The sequence below is a fragment of the Bos grunniens genome, chromosome 18, assembly GCF_055505025.1.
Source record: "Bos grunniens cultivar Pamir isolate PY7600 chromosome 18, Bosgru_T2T1.0, whole genome shotgun sequence".
Lineage (NCBI taxonomy): Eukaryota > Metazoa > Chordata > Mammalia > Artiodactyla > Bovidae > Bos > Bos grunniens.
The window spans coordinates 12,859,676-12,883,910 of NC_141182.1; the positions used below are offsets into that span (position 1 = coordinate 12,859,676).

At 48.1% G+C, this 24,235-nt stretch overlaps 1 long non-coding RNA gene across 1 annotated transcript in view; it reads right to left on the reverse strand.

Moving 5' to 3' along the window:
- LOC147353061 (uncharacterized) overlaps nucleotides 1–24,235 on the reverse strand; it is a 199,028-nt gene that overhangs the window by 146,150 nt on the left and 28,643 nt on the right. The window contains exons 2-3 of the long non-coding RNA XR_015145341.1: nucleotides 1,782–1,918; nucleotides 1,102–1,207 (exon numbers count right to left, since the gene is read on the reverse strand). This is a non-coding gene — a long non-coding RNA (uncharacterized LOC147353061). The remainder of the gene's footprint in view (nucleotides 1–1,101; nucleotides 1,208–1,781; nucleotides 1,919–24,235) is intronic.

The following is a 24,235-nucleotide window of genomic DNA, read 5'->3' on the forward strand; positions in this document are numbered from 1 at the left end:
TGAGACTGTGACCCTCCAGCAAGTATGCAGTGTAACTGTTGAAATTCTTCTGCCTAAAAGATAAATGGCCTACTTGATTCAAGAGTGTCAAGTAGGAAAAACAAAACAAAACAAAAACCCTTCAAAGTATATTTTCAGAAGATAATCTAATGCACAATGAGCGCCCGGTAAGAAGGGCGTGCGGGGGAGAAGGCCAGCTCCTCATGGGAAATCCTGCTTCAGAGCGGTGTTCAAGCAGCCTCGGGGTGGGTCGGGGGCCAACTGAGAAAGGCCAGTCCTGAGCTGAGGGTCTTCACGGGGCATGAACTGGACCCCAAGGCCCATTAGAATGGGCTGCTCACAGCCTCCCTCCCCTGTGGGTCCCTTAAGCCACGTGAGATTCTTCAGCCCATGGGGAATATGCGGGTGTGCAGGGCCGGGTGACTGAGGTCCCTGCTGAGAGCCATCTGATCTGCACTGTGTCTCCCCCACGTGGAGGGAGGGGGGTGCTGGCCGGTGCCACTCACCCGTGGGTGATCCAGCTATGGATGCCCACCCCCCACCCCGGCCCGGCCTCAGAGACCTTCCCGAATCCTCCTCCTCCATGGAAAGAGCCTGCAGACGAGGGACCGTCGTCCTCGCCTCCGCCCCACAGCCTGGGAGCATCACCTCTGCACATCCCAGGCACTGAAAGGAGTCCCCCACCCCAGCCAGCTCTGTGGACAGGCCTGCGCCCTGGCTTTGGGCGGTGGTGATAGAATGCCGGAGCCCGGTGAGGCCGCTCTCTAGCTCCCTCCCACCACCAGCAGAACAAGCTGAGCTCCCCTCCACACTCCTTCCTCCATGCTCAGGAAGCCACGGGAAGGAAGGAAGGGAAGAAAAAGCCACAGGTCATGCGGAGTCACTTCTTAGCAACCGTGCACGCCCCGCTGGAGTGTTTAGTTAGAGGCCGGGTGATATCTGGAGGCTCCGTCCAGAGAGGAGGAACCCAGACCCAGCCAGACTGCTATGTGGAAATTTGGGGGTCCTCTGGCCCCGGGGACCCTGCAACCCAGCCACCGCCCCACTCTCTCAACCTTTGCCAGGTCTCTCAGGTTCCCGGGCCCTGAGTGATACGTGTACCTCGAGTTCCTGGTGCCCAGATTCTAGCTTCCCCTCCGTGTTGGGGGCAGACGTCACCCAAGCCTGGAGCTCGCAGGGTCCCGACAACTTGGCAAAGGGAAATGAGCTGCAGGGGAAGGAAAGGCAAGAATGTTCTAGAAGGAGACAGAGCCACACACTGGGCCCAGGGGGCAAGCAACATCCACTTTTCCCCCTCACTGTTCTTACTCTAAAACACCAAAACACAAACCAGGGCCACATAAATGTATGTGTATAAAGAATTTAGTCAGTGCATGCACACACTCACACACAGGCCCATGCTTTATTTTTAATTTATTTATTTTAAACACCAGACTATTTCTTCTCACCAAAGGCCTTTTCTCACGCTGTTTTATCCCCGGCTTTCACAGAACTTCCCTCCTTCATGTAGAGGAAGGCATTTCCCACAGCCCTCTGGCTGGAATGTGCTAAAATGCTAGCATCGACACATTTCTATTTCACTTTATTGCAGAAGCGTTGTTTTATGGCGTGGGGTGTGTGGTGTGTGTGAAGAGCGGGCAGAGGAGGGCTGTTCTGCTGGGGAGGGGTGCTGCCCCGCGGTGCCGTCGGCCTCGTATAAATCCTGAAAAGTGACAGTTGAGCTGGTAGGAGAATTTGGGAAACCAACAGACAAAATATACAGAGCAGCCCGTAGGCCTCACCTTTACGAGGCAGAGAGAGCTCCTGGAATGGATGGGCCGGGACCTCCGAGGCCACTCATTAGGCACTTGATGAATTGGACATGGGGCCCACTGCCCTCCTGGGGCAGGGAAACGCTCGAAAACCAAGTTTTATTAACCTAATAAAATGAAAGGGAAAAAAAAATCAAGAAAATTTCAGCTGGAAGAATAAACGCAAGGAGTATAGCAAGTAACCTACTTTTCATGTATTTAGAACCGTTTTGGCAGCTGAGGGCAGTTCCCCCAAAGACCCCACATTCCTAACATCAGATCCCAGCCAACTGGCAATCCACTAGCCACGGCGCCTAGGACACCCAGGGATGCGTTGTCTCCACGGTCCTGAGAACCGAGAAGCCAGGAGTTTTTCATCACATTTAATGACAAAGCCTGGGAGGGAGAGAGGGAGAAAATGGCAATGAAATGTCTTTGGGGGCAAACAAGGGTTTCAGAGAAAGAAAGGGACATTGGCTGAGGTCTCAGGAATGCCGACGCACCCAAGGGCAGGGCTACGGCCTCTCAGGGGAGAGTTCCCGCAACAAACTGCAGAAGGTCTCGTGCAGGCAGATGTGACAGGGTCTATGTATCCACAAATGCCTCCAGGGACCCTCAACTTGGACATGGGAGGGTGAGGGTTCCTTCTCGGACAGAGGCCAGCGTAAGCCCAGGCTTCTGGTGCTTCTGGGGCCGCTCGGACCATCTCAGTGGACCTGAGAGCCTGCTCTATTCAGGGGCCTGGCCAAGCCGCTGCTTACTCCCAGGAAGCAAGGCGGCTTTACTACCCTGTGTCCTGGAGCCCCGGCTGCAGCTGGCCTGTGTTCTCCAGGCGCCCCTGCAGAGGGAGGATGTGTTTCAGCAGGAGATGCTTCAGCAGGACAGGGCAGAAGGGGAAAAGCCACCTCTTCCTGATTCCCCATTAGGCTCCAAGCCGGCCTTGCAAACAGGCAATGTGTCCATTGGCCAGAATCAACAAGCCCCTGCCCAAAACCCCATCTCCTAGTCCTACTCAGCGGGCCAACCCCCGCCTCCCCACGGCTCTTCCTCTTGTCTTAATAACACACATGCACACACTACCACCATTCTACGTGTCCCAGCCTCTGGGCCAGCCTCTAACACACACACACAGACACACACATCATCCCGGTCCTGTGCACAGATAGCAGGATCTCATTTACACATGCTCCCGCTATCCAACTCCTACGGTATTTGTGCAACTCTGAAAGTTGGGATCTCTGTTTTGTTTGTTTTTAAGTTGCTTTAACATTTCGTTACTTCTGGGGATTTCTAGGGCAGTTGAACTCTTCTGGACGATAGTGTAATGGTGGATACACGACATCACCATTTATGAAAATGCACAGAATGTACAGCACCAACTACAGATTAAGCGATATATCGATACTGCCCCATCAACTGCACCAAATGCACAGCACGCAGGCCAAACGTTAGCAGCGCGGGAAACTGAGATGGGGTGCAGGAGGGAGATGGGGACTGGTCTTCCTGCTTGGTTTTTCTGTAAACCTAAACCCACTCTAAAAAATGAAGTCTACTAATAAAAGAAACCTCATTGCTAAAGTAACATTAGGAATTTTCCTTTGCTGTTCTCTTCCCCGTGTGGTATTTCCTGGGAAAGGATGTTCAGAAAGTAGAAAAGTTCAAAATAGAACAGAAACCCTACCAGCGCACAGCTCTTCCATCCACCCCATTCGAGGCCATCCTGTACTTGGTCTAGTCTCAGAGGACGTTTTCCAAGACTGGTTTCCACAGAGAGAGGTGGCCTGCTGCCTCTGCGGTAGCGACAGCGATAAAAGCCAGGTTACTTGAACAATATTCTCATTTATTTTTTATTTTTATTCTAACGTCCCATGGCGCTGAGCGCAGTGACACGATCACTGTTAAATAAACTGGAATCTTGCTTTCATTTCGCAGCTGGTTCCATCCAATTTACAGTCAAATGTCAGCCCATCAACTAGGATTACCAAGGTCATTGTGCCCCTGTCCTTTGAGGCCAAAGAGAAAGGTTCTGAGCCTGCCTGTGAGCCCACAAGCCTGGCACGGGTTATGTAGGAGAAGCTGCCTTGGGGTGTAGACTCCCAGGAGGAAAGTTGACCTGGGGAGCTTCCTGCCCCAGTGGCGCCTCACTGCAGAGAAAGATGGGCCCTGTCCCTCCTGGAGAGAGACAGAGAAGAGGAGACAGAGACAGTGAGACAGAGAGGGAGCAGTGAGGGGAGGGAGCAGAGAGACAGACAGACTGGGACGAAAGAAACAGAGACAGAGAGAACCAGGGGGCTCTGTTAGCCAGAGACTGCCTCCACCCCTCCTCCTCACCGGGAGCTGGCTTCCGCAGCCCTGACCACTGTGAGCGTGGACGAGGGCCGTGCTGCATTTACACACTTACAAGGGGCCTGCACCCCCAGGCTGTCTGCCCAGATCCTCAGGCCCCCTGCAGAGGTGGCTCCATTCTGCAGCCACGGTGGCGCCACCAGGTGGCGAAAGCACAGACTTGAATTCCTGCCCTCTGCTCTGCTCAGAGCTGGTCTGCTCTGGACTTGTGGGTGGGCCCAGGAGTTCACACATTGTGTGTGCACGCACAGAGGGGAACACCGGAACCACCACTGGTTCCGTTCGGCCTGGAGTCGACTCCAGTGCAGCATGACCCCGACGATGACCCCGACGCACAGCCTAAATCCAGCCGGCAGAAGCACCAGGAGCAAACCTGATGTCTGGTGTCCTCAAAGGAGGGTGGCGACAAGGAGTCCAGAGCTGGGGGGCGGCAGCCCCAGCAGTGGGACCGCAGCCTCTCTCCTGCCCTCGGTGCGCTCAGAGCCCGTTTGCAAGCCTGAAAACCTGGCTTAAAGTTATACCTGCTTCACAGGGTTGGGAGGTGGGGAAAACAGACGATATCTACAAGCAGTACACTCCAGGAAAGAAGAGCCTCTTTAGCATTCGGTGAGGCTGTGAGCACTAGGGGGAGATAACCAGGCAAAGGTGGAAAGGGGAATGCCCAGGCGCGCCTGAGCCCCTCTCCCTCATCGCCATCCTTCCTCAGCATTCCTCTTTAGACCAAGCCACAGAGGTTTTCATGGCACTTCTTAACTGGTGGTTGGCACTGAAAATAAACTTCAGCGAGCACTACTCATAAACAAGCAGTAATTGTCAGAGCTAACATTTATAGGGTGCCTCCAACAGGCCAAGCTCAGAACCTGACACCTGTTGACAGGCTCCCCCAGGCCCTTCTGCAGAGGCGCTGCTGGCACACCCATTCCGCAGACCAGAAAGCAGAGTCACAGGAGCCGTGTCGCCACCAAGTGGCTGACCAGGCTCCAGAGCCCACAGCCAGGCCGTCTCTCCCGCCTGTGTCAATCCAGGTGGCGTGAGGGGCTGCCCGCACCAAGGCTGGTTATGAAAACTGGGAGGGAAGGAAACAGATTTCACTCCATTTGCTTCTCCATCGGAGCAGTTTTAGGAAACAGAAAGCCCAAGGAGAAGTGCTGGAACCAGAGGAGACTCTGATGAAAAGGGACTCAGCTGTGTGGGCACCAGGTGAAGCAGCCCTGTGTGGGCACCAGGCAGGATCAAGATAAGCCGGCTCCTAGGTGCACTTGCCTTGGGAGCCGTTCCTGGCATTGGCCATCCTGAGGAGCCTGGAAATGGCGGTCCTGTGACCCCTCCATGTGCATAATTCACCAGAGAATGGACGACTTTCCAGCAAACCAATGAGAAGTTGTGCAAAACAAGGCAGGGGTGAGCACACAGAACTTGGGTCAGAAGCGCCTGGTTTGGGTGTCTGAGCTCTTCCCCTTGCTTTGAGGTGAAGTGTTTGGCCTTGCAAGCCTCAACTCTTTCACCTGCAAAATGGGGATCATCACACCTGGTCTGTGGGTCCTCGTGTGCCATCCAGCATCAGGTGGGGGGAGTGCCCAGCAAGACCAGGTCACCAGCTCACGGTGCCCTTCACATGGCCTTAGCAATGAGCACCCACCCTGGGGTCTTGGCAACACCTCCCCTCCACAAGGTCCTACTGACCTATAGGGCTTTTATCCTGACTACTCAGCAGCCTGCAATGGACCATTCATATAATAAAACGCTGGCTGCACAAAACATATGCGAAATTTTGTAAAATATCCAAATGTTCAGACAAAGGCCAGGACACCAAAATGTCTAACTCTGCTTAGGTGATGATGTTTAGACGATAAGGTTACTAATAACTCTTTTTCAATCCATAATGTTTAATGTTTTAACTACTTGGGTAATAAATAAATGAAAAGGAAAAGATAAATTAGGAAAAGATAAAGCAATACAGCTTAGAGGAAAGTAGATGCCTTTTTCTCCTGAACGACACTCATTTCCCACATGGTCAGTGACAATCAAGGCCCCATGTACCACGTACAGAGCTCAGATCTCCCAGGGACCATCATCCTGCCCTGGGGAGAGCTGAGGCAGAGGTCTGGGTTAGGAGGAGGAATGCTCCACAGCCTCAGGCTGGTAGCCACCATCTGCCTCATCCAGACCCAGTCCACACTTCCCTTGCTGTGAAATATTCATGATTCACCAAGGTTTTTCTTTCTCCCTTTTTTGCCATTATAGACAACAATACAGCCGCTCTATTTGTCCACAAAGTGGCCTAGAGTTTTGGGTGAATGCGCAGGGGATAACATTCAAGCTGCACACAGCGACCTGTGTGAGCCACAGCCAGAGCCAGAGCGGGTCTGGGACCTCCATGTTGCATAGCTCTGTTTAAGCTTCTCTGGTCCTGAGGGTGGAGACAAGCATGCGCTGGCAGGCCTGGCTTCATGTTCCATCCCTCACGTGGCAGGGCCCCTGCTAGAATCATGGGACCAAAAATAACCACCACAAATTAACAAAAATCAAAACAAAACAGAAAAGCACCCCAGCATTGAAAGCAAATTCACAGACGCAAAACCCGAGGCCAGACACTGAGGATGAGACCACAATTGAATCAACTCCAAATTGCTGGGGAGGAAGCTGGGAGACACTGGCCCCTGGTTGAGCTCGGACTTTGCCTCTTGAACGATGGGGCAGGCGGACTGCCCACGTCTGCTGACACTGTGGGAGGAGGTCCCTGACTGCTCTGACCCCAGAGGGTTTGAGGGGACAGAATCGACACTCCTAGGGCCCCAGTCCTGCAGGACAAGGGGCAGACAACAGAGAATCAAAGTTTCTTTTCCCCTCAAATTATCAGCCAAATGAACGTGATCAGCAATAAAACAACTTCACTGGACTGTAACTGGATTCTTCTCCTTTTATAGGAATAAGCATTCCTTGCCTCTGCCCCACCTGCAGTACTTCTGTCTCTTCACTGATTCCACCTCCAGCCCCACTTCCTCTGACACTTCCCGTGCATCCAGATCTTGTGTTCCTTGTTTCAGAGGACTCAACAGCAGGCCACTGGGTCATGGAACCACCCACACGCGTGCTGCCTCGGTTCAGGTGGGGCTGCTCATGCGGCCCGTGTCAGGTCAGGTTTGGGATGTGCTTGTCTCTCCATGACCATGCCCCTTCAGTGATAAAGACCCTGTGGTCCTAGCACTCGGCCCCTACTAGGTCTTGGGTAACAACCCCCCAGAGTCAGCACATCTGCGTACCTCAGACCCTCCCAGTCGGGCCCCAGGGTCCAATCATATATGTGGTCCAGATTTCCAGAACAATCCCAGGGGTCCCACCTTCCCCAGCCTGCTGCCTCTGCAGAAGCAGCCCATGGTGACCCGACGGTGACCCCTGCAACAGGACAGCAGCAGGGGAGTCACCCATCTCTATGACTTTACATTGGAATCACCCCCAATGCACATCTTTCTCACAGCTGAGCCCAGAGGAAGCACATGTTGCTCCTCCTTGGACTAGCTGTGGTCCCAGCTCCTTTCAGGTCGCGTGTGGAGGAGCACAGTGGCCATCACAGGGCCCTTGGATAGGACCTTATGTTGGCCCACGTGTGTTTAGCTGTTTTCCATACCCCTCATTCCACAGGGACTTAAAGCAATTGGACTCATCTTCTGAGGCCCTTTCATCTCTCCAAACCCGCAAGTCCAACCATGAGTTGGCTCTGGCCACACCTGGGCCATTTGTCCTCAACAAAACCATTGCAGGTAATAGGACAGTAAGGGGCAAAACCCACCCACCACACACACAGGGGAGACATGACCTATGAATAAAGGTACGTGTGCACACACAGAGGAAAAATAATAAACTATGCCGTAAGTTAGTACTTCTCAAACAGGACTCCCGAAGATATGAATGTTATGCCTTAAATAAAATGCTCCTTAGCTACATTTGGGAAATGCTTCCTCCAGCACTCTCAGGGATTTGCGATGGCAGGGGCACTGAGACATCTCCCTGTGGAAGCATCTGCTAGCGGTGCTCCAGGCAGGACCCCGGCTTTGGGGCTCCTGGTTGGTGCCCATGTGTCTGCGTTACTGCTCCACACACCCATGTGCAAAAGCAGGCCCATCACCCAACCTCCTGGAGCTCTGTCCCGTGACAGACAGCCATCAGCCAAGCCAGCTCACAGAATAATGAACCTTAGGAAGTCAAGTAAGTGTTGTGAGCCTGCAGTAGAAATCCAGGGCGGCTCCCCAACTGGGAAATGATGCTGGCTGAGCAAGTGATGTCAAACGGGCAAATCAAAGGAGGAGATGGCAACTGTTCAACCTGTAAAGCACGTTAGAGCAAGGAGCCCATGAGAGCTCAGGAGGCAGGAGGGAGGGAACACGGCAGGTTTGAGGACCAAAGAAACCAGGGTGACAGAAGTAAAGGCAGTCATCACAAGGGTGGCTGGCGATGCGGCTGGAATTACATCATTAAAAAAAAAAGTGAAGTGTTAGTTGCTCAGTAGTATCCAACTCTTTGCAACCCATGGTCTGCAGCCCACCAGACTCCTCTGTCCATGGGATTCTCCAGGCAAGAATACTGGAGTGGGTAGCCATTCCCTTTTCCAGGGAATCTTCCTGACCCAGGGATGGAACTCAGGTCTCCTGCATTGCAGGCAGATTCTTTACAGTCAGAGCCACGATTACCCATTTTGTGCTTTATCATATTACATCCCCCGGCCCATGCTCACTAGACACATGGTTGCAGGCAACCAAGTCAGGTTTATTAGCTCACTGAGCAAGTAAGGAACCACAGCATCTCCAATTGCGAACTGAGGAAAGGGCACATTAGGTCCAAAAATTGTCTACCTGGATACGGTCATGTCAAAGTCATTGGTGAATTTGGCAAAAGCTGTTTGATGAGAACAATGGAAGTAGAAGCCAGATAATAATTGATAGAAGATATGAGAATGAAAACACTAAGTACAGACCACACTCCTGAGAAACAAGAGAAGAAAGGAGAGGACTGTAAGCAGGTGGCAGATGGAGGACCATGTGGGGCTGATGTGTGTTTGTCGTTTCTTAATGAGAGAGCCCTGGTCGTGTATAGACATATTTTGTAAAACTTTAGTAGTTACTCTGGGGTTTGTAAAATATATCTTTATTGGATCTGAGTTTACCTTGAAATAATACTACATGGATTCACATGTGGCACACTCCCAATTCCTCCCGCATATTGTGCTTCCTCTCATTATGCACGTTAGTTTTATTTACGCTATAAACACACAGCACATAGTGACTGTGGAGAGGAGCGGGAGGAAAAGATATGCTCTCCCCATAGTTTCCCTGATTGGTTTAAGAAACATAAAGACTCGGTGGAATTAAGTTTTCACATGTACTTTTTGAAGTAGGAGATACCTACCCCTATGCAGTCACCAAGGTAACTTTTTCTGTCTCATAACAGAGGGCAAGTTAGCCAGGTTACGCTCGGGGCAAACGCTGCTACTGCTGCTGTTAAGTCGCTTCAGTCACGTCCGACTCTTAGCAACCTCATGGACTCCCCTGTCCCTGGGGTTTTCCAGGCAACAGTACTGGAGTGGGGTGCCATTGCCTTCTCCATGGGGCAAATGGACATTGGGATATTCAGAGAGCTGAGGATTCTGTCCCCACTTGCATCTGACCTGCCCCAGTTTGGGGCTTGCTAGAAGGTTCCAAAGGCTGCTTTGGAACATTTTCCTTATAGCCAAATGCACTCTGTGCTCACTCAGTCCACGCCCTTTACATTTTGGGGTGCTGTGGTACCCAAGAGAAATTCATGCCAGGGTTCAATTCATTTCATTTAAATCTCTAGGCTCTTCAAGTCCTCCCCTTTGACCCAGGACATATTCTATGCCAGCTTCAAGTTGAATTCCATCCCCAGTTCTAAAGGATGGGATTCTGCTGAGAGCCCTGAAGCCTGGCCAGGTTCTGTGGGTTCAGCTGCTGGAAGAGGGTCCTGAGCTCCTTTCCGGGAGACTGAGCCACTCTTCCTCTTCCTACCAGTGCAAACGCTTCTGGCCAAGGGCTCAGTCAGTCTTTAATTTAGATAAAGGAAAAACTCTTGTTTTTCAGGGACAGCAAATGGTCATGTCAACAGCTGTGGAAGTCCGTATAACTCAGCAATGACTGGCCTCACAGGCCCACTCTGGGACCAAGCCAGGCAAGTGAGAAGTGGCTAAGCCATCACTTGTGGTCAGATACTGTGATCAGAAAGGAAGACCTTATCATGCCCATAAGCTTGTGTGTAACTGTCCCAGGAAACTGCTCCTTAGGAGGCCAGCACATACAAGCCTCTGAAAGAACATGTGTTTGCTCCCGTGGGCATGACCTGCATTTGACTTCAGAGCTCCTGATTCAGCTCAGCTCTAATGAAGGCTCCCAGGGCCAACACAGACCAAAACACAAGGGACTGCAGCCAACATGGAGCAGTCAAACTCCCCTGACTCCTCTCGAATAGTCAGACTTCCTCCCCTTCCCTGGACTGGGGAGGAGAGTCCACCAGTCTTCCCCACCCACTAAAACCACCATCCAGACCTTACCCGGGCATTAGCAAATGCCCTGCCCTCTAATATCTGAAAGCCAGTCAAGGGATCATCTCAAAATTCACATCTCTTACTGATCAAAGCCTTCTTAAGTGAACGATGCAAAGAAATAGAGGGAAACAATAGAATGGGAAGGACTAGAGATCTCTTCAAGAAAACTGGAGCTATCAAGGGAACACTTCATGCAAAGATGGGCACAATAAAGGACAGAAATGGCAAGGAGGACCTAACAGAAGCAGAAGAGATTAAGAAGAAGTGCCAACAAAGACAGAAATATAGATCAATGGAACAAAATAGAAAGCCCAGAGATAAATCCATGCACCTATGGACAGCTTATCTTTGACAAAGGAGGCAAGAATATACAATGGATTAAAGACAATCTCTTTAACAAGTGGTGCTAGGAAAACTGGTCAGCCACTTGTAAAAGAATGAAACTAGAACACTTTCTAACACCATACACAAAAATAAACTCAAAATGGATTAAATATCTAAACATAAGACCAGAAACTATAAAACTCCTAGAGGAGAACATAGGCAAAACACTCTCTGACATAAATCACAGCAAGATCCTCCATGACCCACCTCCCAGAATATTGGAAATAAAAGCAAAAATAAACAAATGGGACCTAATTAAAATTAAAAGCTTCTGCACAACAAATGAAACTATAAGCAAGGTGAAAACACAGCCTTCAGAATGGGAGAAAATAATAGCAAATGAAGCAACCGACAAACAACTAATCTCAAAAATATACAAGCAACTCCTACAGCTCAATTCCAGAAAAATAAATGACCCAATCAAAAAATGGGCCAAAGAACTAAACAGACATTTCTCCAAAGAAGACATACAGATGGCTAACAAACACATGCTTAACATCACTCATTATCAGAGAAATGCAAATCAAAACCACTATGAGGTACCATTTCATGCCAGTCAGAATGGCTGTGATGCAAAAGTCTACAAGCAATAAATGCTGGAGAGGGTGTGGCGAAAAGGGAACCCTCTTACACTGTTAGTGGGAATGCAAACTAGTACAGCCACTATGGAGAACAGTGTGAAAATTCCTTAAAAACCTGGAAATAGAACTGCCTTATGATCCAGCAATCCCACTGCTGGGCATACACACTGAGGAAACCAGAATTGAAAGAGACATGTGTACCCCAGTGTTCATCACAGCACTGTTTATAATAGCCAGGACATGGAAGCAACCTAGATGTCCATTGGCAGATGAATGGATAAGAAAGCTGTGGTACATATACACAATGGAGTATTACTCAGCCATTAAAAAGAATACATTTGAATCAGTTCTAATGAGGTGGATGAAACTGGAGCCTATTATAGAGAGTGAAGTAAGCCAGAAAGAAAAACACCAATACAGCATACTAATGCATATATATGGAATTTAGAAAGATGGTAACGATAACCCTGTATGTGAGACAGCAAAAGAGACACAGATGTATAGAACAGTCTTTTGGACTCTGTGGGAGAGGGAGAGGGTGAGATGATTTGGGGGAATGGCATGGAAACATGTATAATATCATATAAGAAACAGATCGCCAGTCCAGGTTCAATACAGGATCCTTGGGGCTGGTGCACTGGGATGACCCGGAGGTATGGTACGGAGGGAGGTGGGAGGGGTGTTCAGGATGGGGAACACGTGTACGCCCGTGGCGGATTCATAATGATGTGTGGCAGAACCAATACAATATTGTAAAGTAATTAGCTTCCAATTAAAATAGATAAATTTAAATTAAAAAAAAAAAGAGGTGCCAAGAATACACAGAAAAATTATACAAAAAAGGTCTTAATGACCAGATAACCACAATGGTGTGGTCACTCACCTAGAGCCAGACATCCTGGAGTGTGAAGTCAAGTGGGCCTTAGGAAGCATCGCCAGGAACAAAGTTAGTGGAGGTGATAGAATTCCAGGTGAGCTATTTAAAATCCTAAAAGATGATGCTGTGAAAGTTCTGCACTCAACATGCCAGCAAATTTAGAAAAGTCAGCAGTGGCCACAGGACTGGAAAAGTTCAGATTCATTCCAATCCCAAAGAAAGGCAATGACAAAGAATGTTCAACCTACTGCACAAATGTGCTTATTTCACCTACTAGCAAGGTAATGCTCAAAATCCTTCAAGCTAGGCTTCAGCAGTATGTGAACTGAGAACTTCCAGATGTTCAAGCTGGATTTAGAGAAGGCAGAGGAACCAGAGATAAACTGTCAACATTTGTTGGATCATAGAAAAAGCAAGAGAGTTCCAGAAAAACATCTACTGCTTTATTGACTACACCAAAGCCTTTGACTATGCAGATCGCAACAAACTGTGGAAAATTATTCAAGAGATGGGAATACCAGACTAACTTATCTGTCTCCTGAGAAAGCTGTATGCAGGTCAAGAAGCAACAGTTAGAACCAGACAGGGAACAACGGACTAGTTGCAAATTGGGAAAGGAGCATGTCAAGGCTGTAACGGAAAAGGCAATGGCAACCCACTCCAGTACTCTTGCCTGGGAAATCCCAGGGACAGCAGAGCATAGTGGGCTGCAGTCCATGGGGTCGCTAAGAGTCGGACACGACTGAGCGACTTCACTTTCACTTTTCACTTTCATGCATTGGAGAAGGAAATGGCAACCCACTCCAGTGTTCTTGCCTGGAGAATCCCAGGGACGGGGGAGCCTAGTGGGCTGCCATCTATGGGGTCGCACAGAGTCAGACATGATTGAAGCGACTTAGCAGCAGCAGCAGCAAGGCTGTATATTGTCACTCTGCTTATTTAACTTATATGCAGAGCACATCATGCGAAATGCCAGGCTGGATGAATCATAAGCTGGTATCAAGATTTCCAGGAGAAACATCAACAACCTTAGATATGCCCATGATACCACCCTAATGGCAGAAAGTGAAGAGAAACTAAAGAACCTCTTGATGAGGGTGAAAGAGGAGAGTGAAAAAGCTGGCTTAAAACTCAACATTCAAAAGAACTAAGATCATGACATCTGGTCCCATCACTTCATGGCAAATAGATGGGGAAACAATGGAAACAGTGACAGATATTACTTTCTTGGGCTCAAAAATCACTGCGGATGGTGACTGCAGCCATGAAATTAAAAGACACTTGCTCCTTGAAAGAAAAGCTATGACAAATCTAGACAGCATATATAAATGCAGAGATATCACTCTGCCAAAAATGGTCCATCTAGTCAAAGCTATGGTTTTGACTATGGTTTCTAACTAAGTTTTAACTAAGCTATGGTTTCCAGTAGTCATATACAGATGCAAGATTTGGACCATAAAGAAGGCTGAGCACTGAAGAATTCATGCTTTCAAACTGTGGTGCTGGAGAAGACTCTTAAGAGTCCCTTGAACAGTAAGGACATCAAACCAGTCAATCCTAAAGGAAATCAACCACAAGTATTCATTGGAAGGACAGATGCTGAAGCTGAAGCTCCAGTACTTTGGCCACCTGATATGAAGAACTGACTCAGTGGAAACGATCTTGATGCTGGGAAAGGTTGAGGGCAGGAAGAGAAGGGGATGACAGAGGATGAGATGGTTGGATGGCATCGCTGACTCAATGGACATAAGTTTGAGCAAACTCTGGGAGATGGTGAAGGACAGGCAAGCCTGGTGTGCTGCAGTCTATGGGCTTGCAAACAGTTGGACACAACTTAGTGACTGAATAACAATGACACAGCTGATCCTGACTAGATTCTGTTTCCCAGGACTACTATCCCGTAAAGGTGAGAAAACAGGAGTTACAACAGATCCCTAAATATGACATCAATTAGCTACAGAATAAGTCAATCACAGGCCACACGCCCACAATTCCTAGGCAACCAAGTTCTTAATCATGCAGTCCTCTTGGTCTTAACCTGACAGTCTGCACATCAAACACATTCTGAAGCAGGGAGCCATTTATCACTATCATGTGCCTAACTAGTCCTCCAACAAGGTAACCTAGTAGAGCAACTCATTCAGGCTCTGGGAGCAAGTCAGGTTTTATGAGAATGGGAAGTCAGTATACATGTGGAAAACTAGAAAGGGCCAGGCGCTGCTGCTACATAGGTGGGGTGAATGGCTTGTTAGGCTAAGAATGGATCTGAGTGAAGTCGGCATGAAACTGGCTTTCTTGGTTTGCATACTGATGTCTAATCCTCATGACTTTCTGAAATGAGGGAATATCCTTTTCCTTTTTGCAGAGGAAGAAATTGACCCTCTTTATGGGACTTGTTCAAAGTTTCACAGCTGATGGCGAGTGATACAGTTGGGATTCAAACCCAAAGAGCTTTCGGATCAAGACTATTCCCAAGAAAAAGCTATAATCATTCAGAATGAGTAAATTTTTATTAAAATGCTTGATAAACAATAATTAAGCTTAACATGTGACCAAGGTGGATTCTAAGAACATGAGAACTTAGAGGGGAAAGGAACTTGAGTCATTATTTAATTTTGCAAAGTTAATTCAATTTTTACAAAACAAATTCATTTTTAAGAATAATTCTATTTCCCACATTTTTCATCAACTCATTTTTCATCAATCCCTCTTCTTTAAGAATAGGTTATAGGTTAGATGTAAATTGGTGAAAATCATCTATAGAGCCATACAGAAATGTGTATCAAGAGCCTCAAAAGGATTCATGCCATTTGATTAGGGTGACCTTATAATTTATCATCCAAATCAGGACACTTGAGAGTAAAAGCAAGCACTATTACTAACCATATCAGAAGAAAACGGGCTAAGTGGGCCAACCAGAGATATGGACCATCTACTTTAGACAAAATAAGTCTACGCCCAAGACCCATCTAAAGAAATCCACTCATTCATCCATCATTAATTAATTCATAAATATTGAGCACCTACTATATTCCAAATACAACAATTGCATTAAAGGACCATCATAACAGAGTTGATTTTATGAATAATAATTGGGAAACCAGCTACAGGTCCATCATTAGTTAATCATATTCTGGAAGATCCAGGTGATGGGAGACTGTGTAGATGTTAAAAATCACGTTTTCCCATAGTGAATTAATAGAAAATATAAGAAAAATATTAAATAAGTATGAAACAACTGTATATTTACCATGATCACAATTTTATAAGGATATATAAGCACGTGTTTGTTTATGCTTCAAAGCAGACAAAAATTGCCATATATCAGAGGGGCAATGGTAGATTTCTCTGGATGGTAGCATGATGAAAGGTTTCTATTTTATTCCGTGTGGGGTTTTCTTTCTGTACTTTTGTGTTTTCCACAGGAGCATATGTTAGTGTAGCAGGGGAAACAGGACACAAGTATCACTGGGAGAGCCAAGAGAGCTACATTTTGGGGTGCCAGGTGCGGACACTCAACTTAGGAGTGGGGCCAAGGCAAGGGATGCTGGCCTTCTGGGTATAGACAGGAACAAGGCCCGTGCCTGCTCTGGGATCTGCGGGAAGAATGAATGAGCAGGACGAGTCACCTCCCTTCCCCAGCCTGTCCTCCCCCAGAGCCCCTATCTTGGTCCCTGGTTTTCTCAGACCCAGGCTTTTCATCTCAAAGAACAGTTGGTATCTGTGGGTCTGTAGCAAAACAACTACAATACCTTCCCATTGTCCCAAAGGTGACGGCTTTTGCCAGCATCACTGGGCTGTGGGAGCTCCAATCCTGGACCTTGCCAGGCATTCAGTGTCCTCAACAACAGTCACATATCAACAGATCTTTGCTGAGTGGACTTCCGGTTCAAATCCCAGCTATGCAAATCACAGGCTCTGGGACCTCAGAAGGGCTGCTTTACCTCTCTGTGCCTTGGGTTTCTTCTGAGCAGTTGCATGGGATAAAAGAGAATTGTGTGTAAACATGTAACCTGCACCTGGCCTGTAGCACCTGCGTAATCAGGGTCCACTCTCCGTGATGAGTGCTTCCTCTGCTCACTTGGGGTGCCCCCAACACCCTCCTTTTAAGTCTGAGGAACGCAGCTGCCTGCAGAGATACCAATAGCAAGCAAGTCCAAACCATGCACCTGTGAGTGGGAAATGCTCTTTTTCAGTCCCTGATGTGATTAAAGCTGTTCCTTTTCAATTGTCTTCAATTTCGTAAAATACACATGAAAATTGGTCACTAGTATAATTTAGTACAACTGAATCGCCACTACCTAATTATATCAGGCAATGATTACTTCGTCACCCGAAAGGAAACCTGTAACTCTTGCAATCACCCCAGTTCTTCTTCCCAGCTCCTGGCAACCACTGATCTGCTTTCTGTCTCTGAGGTAAGGGTGCACATATTCTGGACCTTTCCTATAAATGGGATGTTACGGTAAAGGCCTTTGGGGACTGGATTTTTAAACTCAGCACAATGTTTCCAAGGCTCAGCCACACTGCAGCATGCATCAGTGCATCCTTCCTTCTGAAGGCTGAATACTATTCCTGTATGAATAGGCCGTATCTGCTTATCCATTCATCTGTCAGTAGGTATTTGGCTTCTTTCCCTCTTTAGCCCATTACGAACAATGCTGCTACGAACGTTTGTGTACAAGTGTTTGTTTGAACACCCATTTTCATTCTTTTGGGCATAAATCCAGGAGTGGAATTGCTGGGTCAGGAGAAGGCAACGGCACCCCACTCCAGTACTCTTGCCTGGGAAACCCCATGGGCGGAGGAGCCTGAAAGGCGGCAGTCCATGGGGTCACGAACAGTCGGACACGACTGAGCCACTTCACTTTCACTTTTCACTTTCATGCATTGGAGAAGGAAATGGCAACCCACTCCAGTGTTCTTGCCTGGAGAATCCCAGGGATGGAGGAGCCTGGTGGGCTGCCGTCTATGGGGTCGCACAGAGTTGGACACGACTGAAGTGACTTAGCAGCAGCAGCAGCAGCAGGGTAGCTCTATGTTGAAGCTACTGAATGTGCAGCAGCTGCACCCTTTGACATTGCCACCAGCGATGTGTGAGCGCTCCGACTTCTCCATGTCCACATCCGGCATGTCTCTTGACCAGTTCCTTGCCGCAACTTAGGCTTTTGTCAGGCACAGGGTTAAGCCAGGCTCCTTCCAAAACGTCTGCTCTCCAGAGAGGTCCCCTGCCTTGGAGTGTGGCCAGCAGCACATACAAGAGCCAGGGAACAGTGTGCACTCTGTCTGCGTGAGGCTCTGCTCTGGCCTGCCTAGCGCTGCACGTGTGAGCAGGCGGCAAACCCCACAGGCACACAGGATGGCAGAGTCCCCAGCACCTGGGCCCCCAGGGGCAGCAGACACACAACTGGCCCGGGCACTTTGAAGACAGTCCCTGAGAACACATGTGGTTCCGATCAGGCCTGCCCTGTGCAGCATCCTGTCTGTGGACGGCTTATTATTACTGACAAAGTATCCTCCCTCCCAATCTCAGGGAGCGCTCATTTTTCCCGCCTATTAAACCTGATTGGAAAGTTGGGTTTGATTGGACTCGGCCTGGGGCCCTGTCATAAGCCGCAGCAGCTCTGTTTTGTGGTGAAATGCTTGAGGTGTGTGGAAATAGCGTCTCCCTCGGGGCCCTGGATTCCCCAGTGTTAGAAGCGGGTTTTGCCAAAAGAGAGTACACAGTGGTGCCACCAGCTGGGGGTGCAAGAAATGAGGAGATATTGGTCAAATGCACAGACTTCCATTTGGAAGATGAGCAAGTTCCGGGGGCTAATGCACAACGCTGCACTGTGTACTTGAAAGCTGCCGAGAGTAGACCTTAAAAGTTCTCACCAGATGTACCAAAAAAAAAAGGTAACTACGTGAAGTGGTGGAGGCGCTGACTAACCTTACCACGGTGATCATTTCACTATATGCACATATCAGATCATCGTGTGGTACACCTTAGACGACGCAGTGTCGTCTGTCCATTGTATCTCAGTGAAGCTAGGCAAAACGGAAGCGGTGGGTTGTACAACTCGCTGGTTCGCTGACCTCCCAAGCTGCACTGTATGTACCGGGTAAAGGGCGCCCAAAGCATTCCATTATGTCGATAAACAATTGCTTCAGAGTCATCGCATGGCAGGGGTCTTAGATCTTACTGATGTAAAACAAATTAGCTCCAAATTTAGCCATTTACAGTGATATACCATCCTGGGTCCCACAGGATCCTCAAATGTACCCCAGACAGTTGTGAAGTTTAAAATCTTATTCATAATTATATGAATCCACCTGAGTCTATGCATAAAAACAATGTTTTGATATGTTTTTAAGAATATAACCACTTGTTCAGAATTCTCAAAAGCAAAAAGAGGACGGCAAGCAAGATCAAGTCTGTGGAAGTTTACTCCTTTAAAACTACTATCCATATTCAAGTAATTTCTAGAAAGTCTCCATGTATTGCTGGAGAACAGGCGCTATCCTGCAACAGCCCGTCATGGGTGTGTGATAGTCCATCGTATGACGTCCCCCTGCTCCATGGGACACAGTGGGCCAGGCCACCAGGTCAGTTCAGCCCCCAGTTTGCAGAGGCCAGAGAAACCCTGCAGCTTGCACAGGGCACAGAGCAAAGGGCTAAGCTGATCCTAGGGAAACCCCAAGTCTGTTTCTCTCGGCAAACTCGACAGAGAAACAGAAGCCATTCTCCTGGTCGCAGACACCTCCAGTCCTAGCTTCTGCCATATCCTTCAGGTACAGCAGAGAGGCCGACGTAGGGTGAGCCTTTGCCCCAAACACAGCGGAAGCTGACTTCCCCAGTAGCACCACACCTGACTGCTCAGCAGGCCTCTCTACTGAAGAAGGGCTGGGGGAGGGATTCAGGGAAGCCAAGGAGGGAGGAGCAGAGGTTGGTGCACCTGGGGGAGGGCTTCTGGTGTGGACCCCAGCCCTCCCAGGCCTACATCCCTGGCAGCCTAGACCTCTCCCCTAAGGCACCTCCAAGCATGCGGCGGGGCCTGGGAGCTCACATGCAACCTGCTGGCTGCCTTGGGCTGGGCCGGTCTCACCGCCAGACTGGGGAGCAGAGAAGACCATCACTTGCGGGTGCTCACTGCTGAAGACACTGTGTCTGGGCTTTGTCCCAGGGCCCATGACACAGGTTTGGCCTGCTCTGGGACTGCCTGGCAGTCTCAGGTTGCAGGCTGTGGCCAGGATTTCTGCCTTTCACCAGAAACCCCTTGGACACTAAACAGACATCTCTAGGGGGCTGTTTATTCTGCTGGAGAAATAACAGTTTTGCCATCAGCAGGACAATGGGCACTTGGAGAGACTCTGACTGCAGGATGGCAAGGAGTAAACAGAACTCTCTAGTAAACCTCACCAGAGACAGGGAGAGGGGGACGGAGAAGAAAAGAACACAGAAAAGAATCGGGTCAGAGTGATTTGCAAGCTGCAAGAGTGGTGAAGGAGGAAGCTGAGACGTGTTTCCACGCACTCTGTTTACGAGAGGAACCTGCACGTTTATAGGCCCCCGTGCGATACTTGCTGCATCTCATGGTTTGCTTTATTTTCCAGCTAAATTATAAATGTGCTTTATTTGGTGGAATATAGGGGTGTGGTTTATTTGCTGATGGGCATGGCACCCTTGGATGTGAACGCTGGGGATTCCTAGGAGGTTTGTTCATTCCTTTTCCCCCAACCCCAGCCTGGGGAATGCTGTAACCGCCTCACACTGGCGTGTCACACCTACACTAATTACCAGCTATTTTCTTCCTTTTTAAAAAGATTTGATTTTGAAAAACATCAAACCTATAGAAAAATCACAAGTGAAGTGAGAAACTATCTGCCTTTCCCTAGATATACATGCCATCCCCCACTATCACACGCACACTCTCACGCACATTACTGTCACTGCTGAATCTTTGGATAGTAGACACACTTGAGTGTGTGTCTCCTAAAAGCCACCCAATTCTCTCACAGAACCGTGACACATCAATGAAGTTCAGGAAGGCGTCACTGACCCCTGCTGTCGTCAGATACAAACTGCCCATGCGTCCCAGGCACACTGCACCAGCTGCCCCGTGACCCGTCTCCCTACACCTGGGACGCCCCTCAGTCTCCTCCTGACACTGGCAATTTAGGAGGCACGGGCCAGGTGTCTTGAAGAATCTCCCTCGATTTGGGGTAGCCTGATGGTTCCTCATTGTTAGATTCAGATTATGCATTTGAGGGCAGGAATACCTGAGAGGTGATGCTGTGTCCTTCAGGGGTAGCCTGATGGTTCCTCATTGTTAGATTCAGATTATGCATTTGAGGGCAGGAATACCTGAGAGGTGATGCTGTGTCCTTCTGAAGGCATCATATCAGGGATCCATGACGTCATTTGTGGTCCACTAAAGACCATCCCCATGGAAAAGAAATGTAAAAAGGCAAAATGGCTGTCTGGGGAGGACTTACAAATAGCTGTGAAAAGAAGAGAAGAGAAAAGCAAAGGAGAAAAGGAAAGATATAAGCAACTGAATGCAGAGTTCCAAAGAATAGCAAGAAGAGATAAAAAAGCCTTCTTCAGCAATCAATGCAAAGAAATAGAGGAAAACAACAGAATGGGAAAGACTAGAGATCTCTTCAAGAAAATTAGAGATACCAAGGGAACATTTTATGCAAAGATGGGCTCAGTAAAGGACAGAAATGGTATGGACCTAACAGAAGCAGAAGATATTAAGAAGAGATGGCGAGAATACACAGAAGAACTATATAAAAAAGATCTTCACGACCTAGATAATCACGATGGTGTGATCACTGACCTAGAGCCAGACATCCTGGAATGTAAAGTCAAGTGGGCCTTAGAAAGCATCACTACAAACAAAGCTAGTGGAGGTGATGGAATTCCAGTTGAACTATTTCAAATTCTGAAAGATGATGCTGTGAAAGTGGTGCACTCAATATGCCAGCAAATTTGGAAAACTCAGCAGTGGCCACAGGACTGGAAAAGGTCAGTTTTCATTCCAATCCCAAAGAAAGCCAATGCCAAAGAATGCTCAAACTACTGCACAATTGCACTCATCTCACACGCTAGTCAAGTAATGCTCAAAATTCTTCAAGCCAGGCTTCAGCAATACGTGAACGGTGAACTTCCAGATGTTCAAGCTGGTTTTAGAAAAGGCAGAGGAACCAGAGATCAAATTGCCAACATCCGCTGGATCATCGAAAAAGCAAGAGAGTTCCAAAAAAACATCTATCTCTGCTTTATTGACTATGCCAAAGCCTTTGACTGTGTGGATCACAATAAACTGTGGAAAATTCTGAAAGAGATGGGAATACCAGACCACCTGATCTGCCTCTTGAGAAATTTGTATGCAGGTCAGGAAGCAACAGTTAGAACTGGACATGGAACAACAGACTGGTTCCAAATAGGAAAAGGAGTACGTCAAGGCTGTATATTGTCACCCTGCTTATTTAACTTATATGCAGAGTACATCATGAGAAATGCTGGGCTGGAAGAAGCATAAGCTGGAATCAAGATTGCCGGGAGAAATATCAATAACCTCAGATATGCAGATGACACCACCCGTATGGCAGAAAGTGAAGAGGAACTAAAAAGCCTCTTCATGAAAGTGAAAGTGGAGAGTGAAAAAGTTGGCTTAAAGCTCAACATTCAGAAAATGAAGATAATGGCATCTGGTCCCATCACTTCATGGCAAATAGATGGGGAAACAGTGGAAACAGTGTCAGACTTTATTTTTCTGGGCTCCAAAATCACTGCAGATGGTGACTGCAGCCATGAAATTAAAAGACGCTTACTCCTTGGAAGGAAAGTTATGACCAACCTAGATAGCATATTCAAAAGCAGAGACATTACTTTGCCAACAAAGGTTCGTCTAGTCAAGGCTATGGTTTTTTCCTGTGGTCATGTATGGATGTGAGAGTTGGACTGTGAAGAAGGCTGAGCGCCAAAGAATTGATGCTTTTGAACTGTGGTGTTGGAGAAGACTCTTGAGAGTCCCTTGGACTGCAAGGAGATCCAACCAGTCCATTCTAGAGGAGATCAGCCCTGGGATTTCTTTGGAAGGAATGATGCTAAAGCTGAAACTCCAGTACTTTGGCCACCTCATGCGAAGAGTTGACTCATTGGAAAAGAGTCTGATGCTGGGAGGGATTGGGGGCAGGAGGAGAAGGGGACGACAGAGGATGAGATGGCTGCATGGCATCACTGACTTCCTGGATGTGAGTCTGGGTGAACTCCGGGAGTTGGTGATGGACAGGGAGGCCTGGCATACTGCGATTCCTGGGATCGCAGAGTCGGACACGACTGAGCGACTGAACTGAACTGAACTGAACTGAATGATGAGGTAAATTTTGATCACTTGGGTAAAGGTGGGGTCTCCAGGGTTCCCCACCATAAATTCATCTTTTCTTTCCTTCATACTTAAAATGTAATCTGTGGGGACGTGGGCTGAGCAGTGCTTTAATATCCACCAATGATTTCTGCCTGAGTCACCTTGATGTTTTCTCTAAATAGACTCTGACGTTTTGCTTAATTGGTTATTTAAGAGGAAAATAAAACCCACACCATAAATAAAACACTAGTATCATTTTTTTCTTCAAAAACAAGAAAATATAAACAATGAAAAATGTTAGCTACAGTTGCCTTCTTAGGACTCTGAGCTGAGGCTTATTCTCTGTTAGAAAGCAGAAATTCTCACCTGTTGGAGAGCTGTTAAAAGAACCCAGTAGCCTCCAGCAAAGACCTTCTCCATGCTATCCTATGAGAACTAAAGCAAAGACCTTCTCCATGCTATCCTATGAGAACTAACCTTTGTAGCACCAAGAGGCAAAGGTAAGGGCGCTCTGTCCTACAACACCCTCCAAACACCATATGTGCCTATCAGTGAAGACTGACCTCCCAAACCTGTTAGGTGATGGTAGGTGATTCCTGGGGTGGAACACCCAGAAACGATTTTATAAAGACGCGTGTGTACCAGAATGCTTGCATTTTAAGTTCCATCAAACTCCTTTTTTCTTCCAAATGGAGTGATCCTGAGGAATAATTTCATAATCTAATCCCCCTCTTATAATACAATAGACTTCAGAAGTATTTGATCCCAGTGGATCCTGGCTACAAAGGCAGGCTCACACACAGTGAACTTCTGTAGCCCTTGTCAGCGCCAGGCTGGATGAAAAATGGACTCAATTTCCATTTTGTCTGCCCTGTTTCACTGCCTCTCAGTAACTTAGTCCTTGTAACATGATTATTCTCAAACTTCCGTGCCTTGGTGCTCATAAAACCTGTTAACCCTGCAGCCTCAGTCTATAACCCAGGAGTGGGTCACTTTCTTCCAATAAAATCTCTCCCAGGGTATGAAAGAGAACTTTACAACAGAGCTGCTCTGTCAGGTGGGCGAAGCCGTCAGCCTGCCTGCCCATCCCCCCATCCCCTCTGAGACGACCGCTTGTCACCACCACAGAACATGGAGCCCTGCAGGGGGGGACCCAGATAGAGAAGCGCTGTTGTAGAGCCCAGAGACAGCTGCATTCTAGAGCACCAGGGAGAATTCCAGCGTGCGGGAGAGTGTGTCCTGGAGCACAAGGGGGAAACACCCTGCGGTGTGAGGCCCAGCGTGCTCCATGCACAGAGGGGCCAATGCTCTCCCCCAAGGTCATTCATACCTCCTCTTGCAGACGT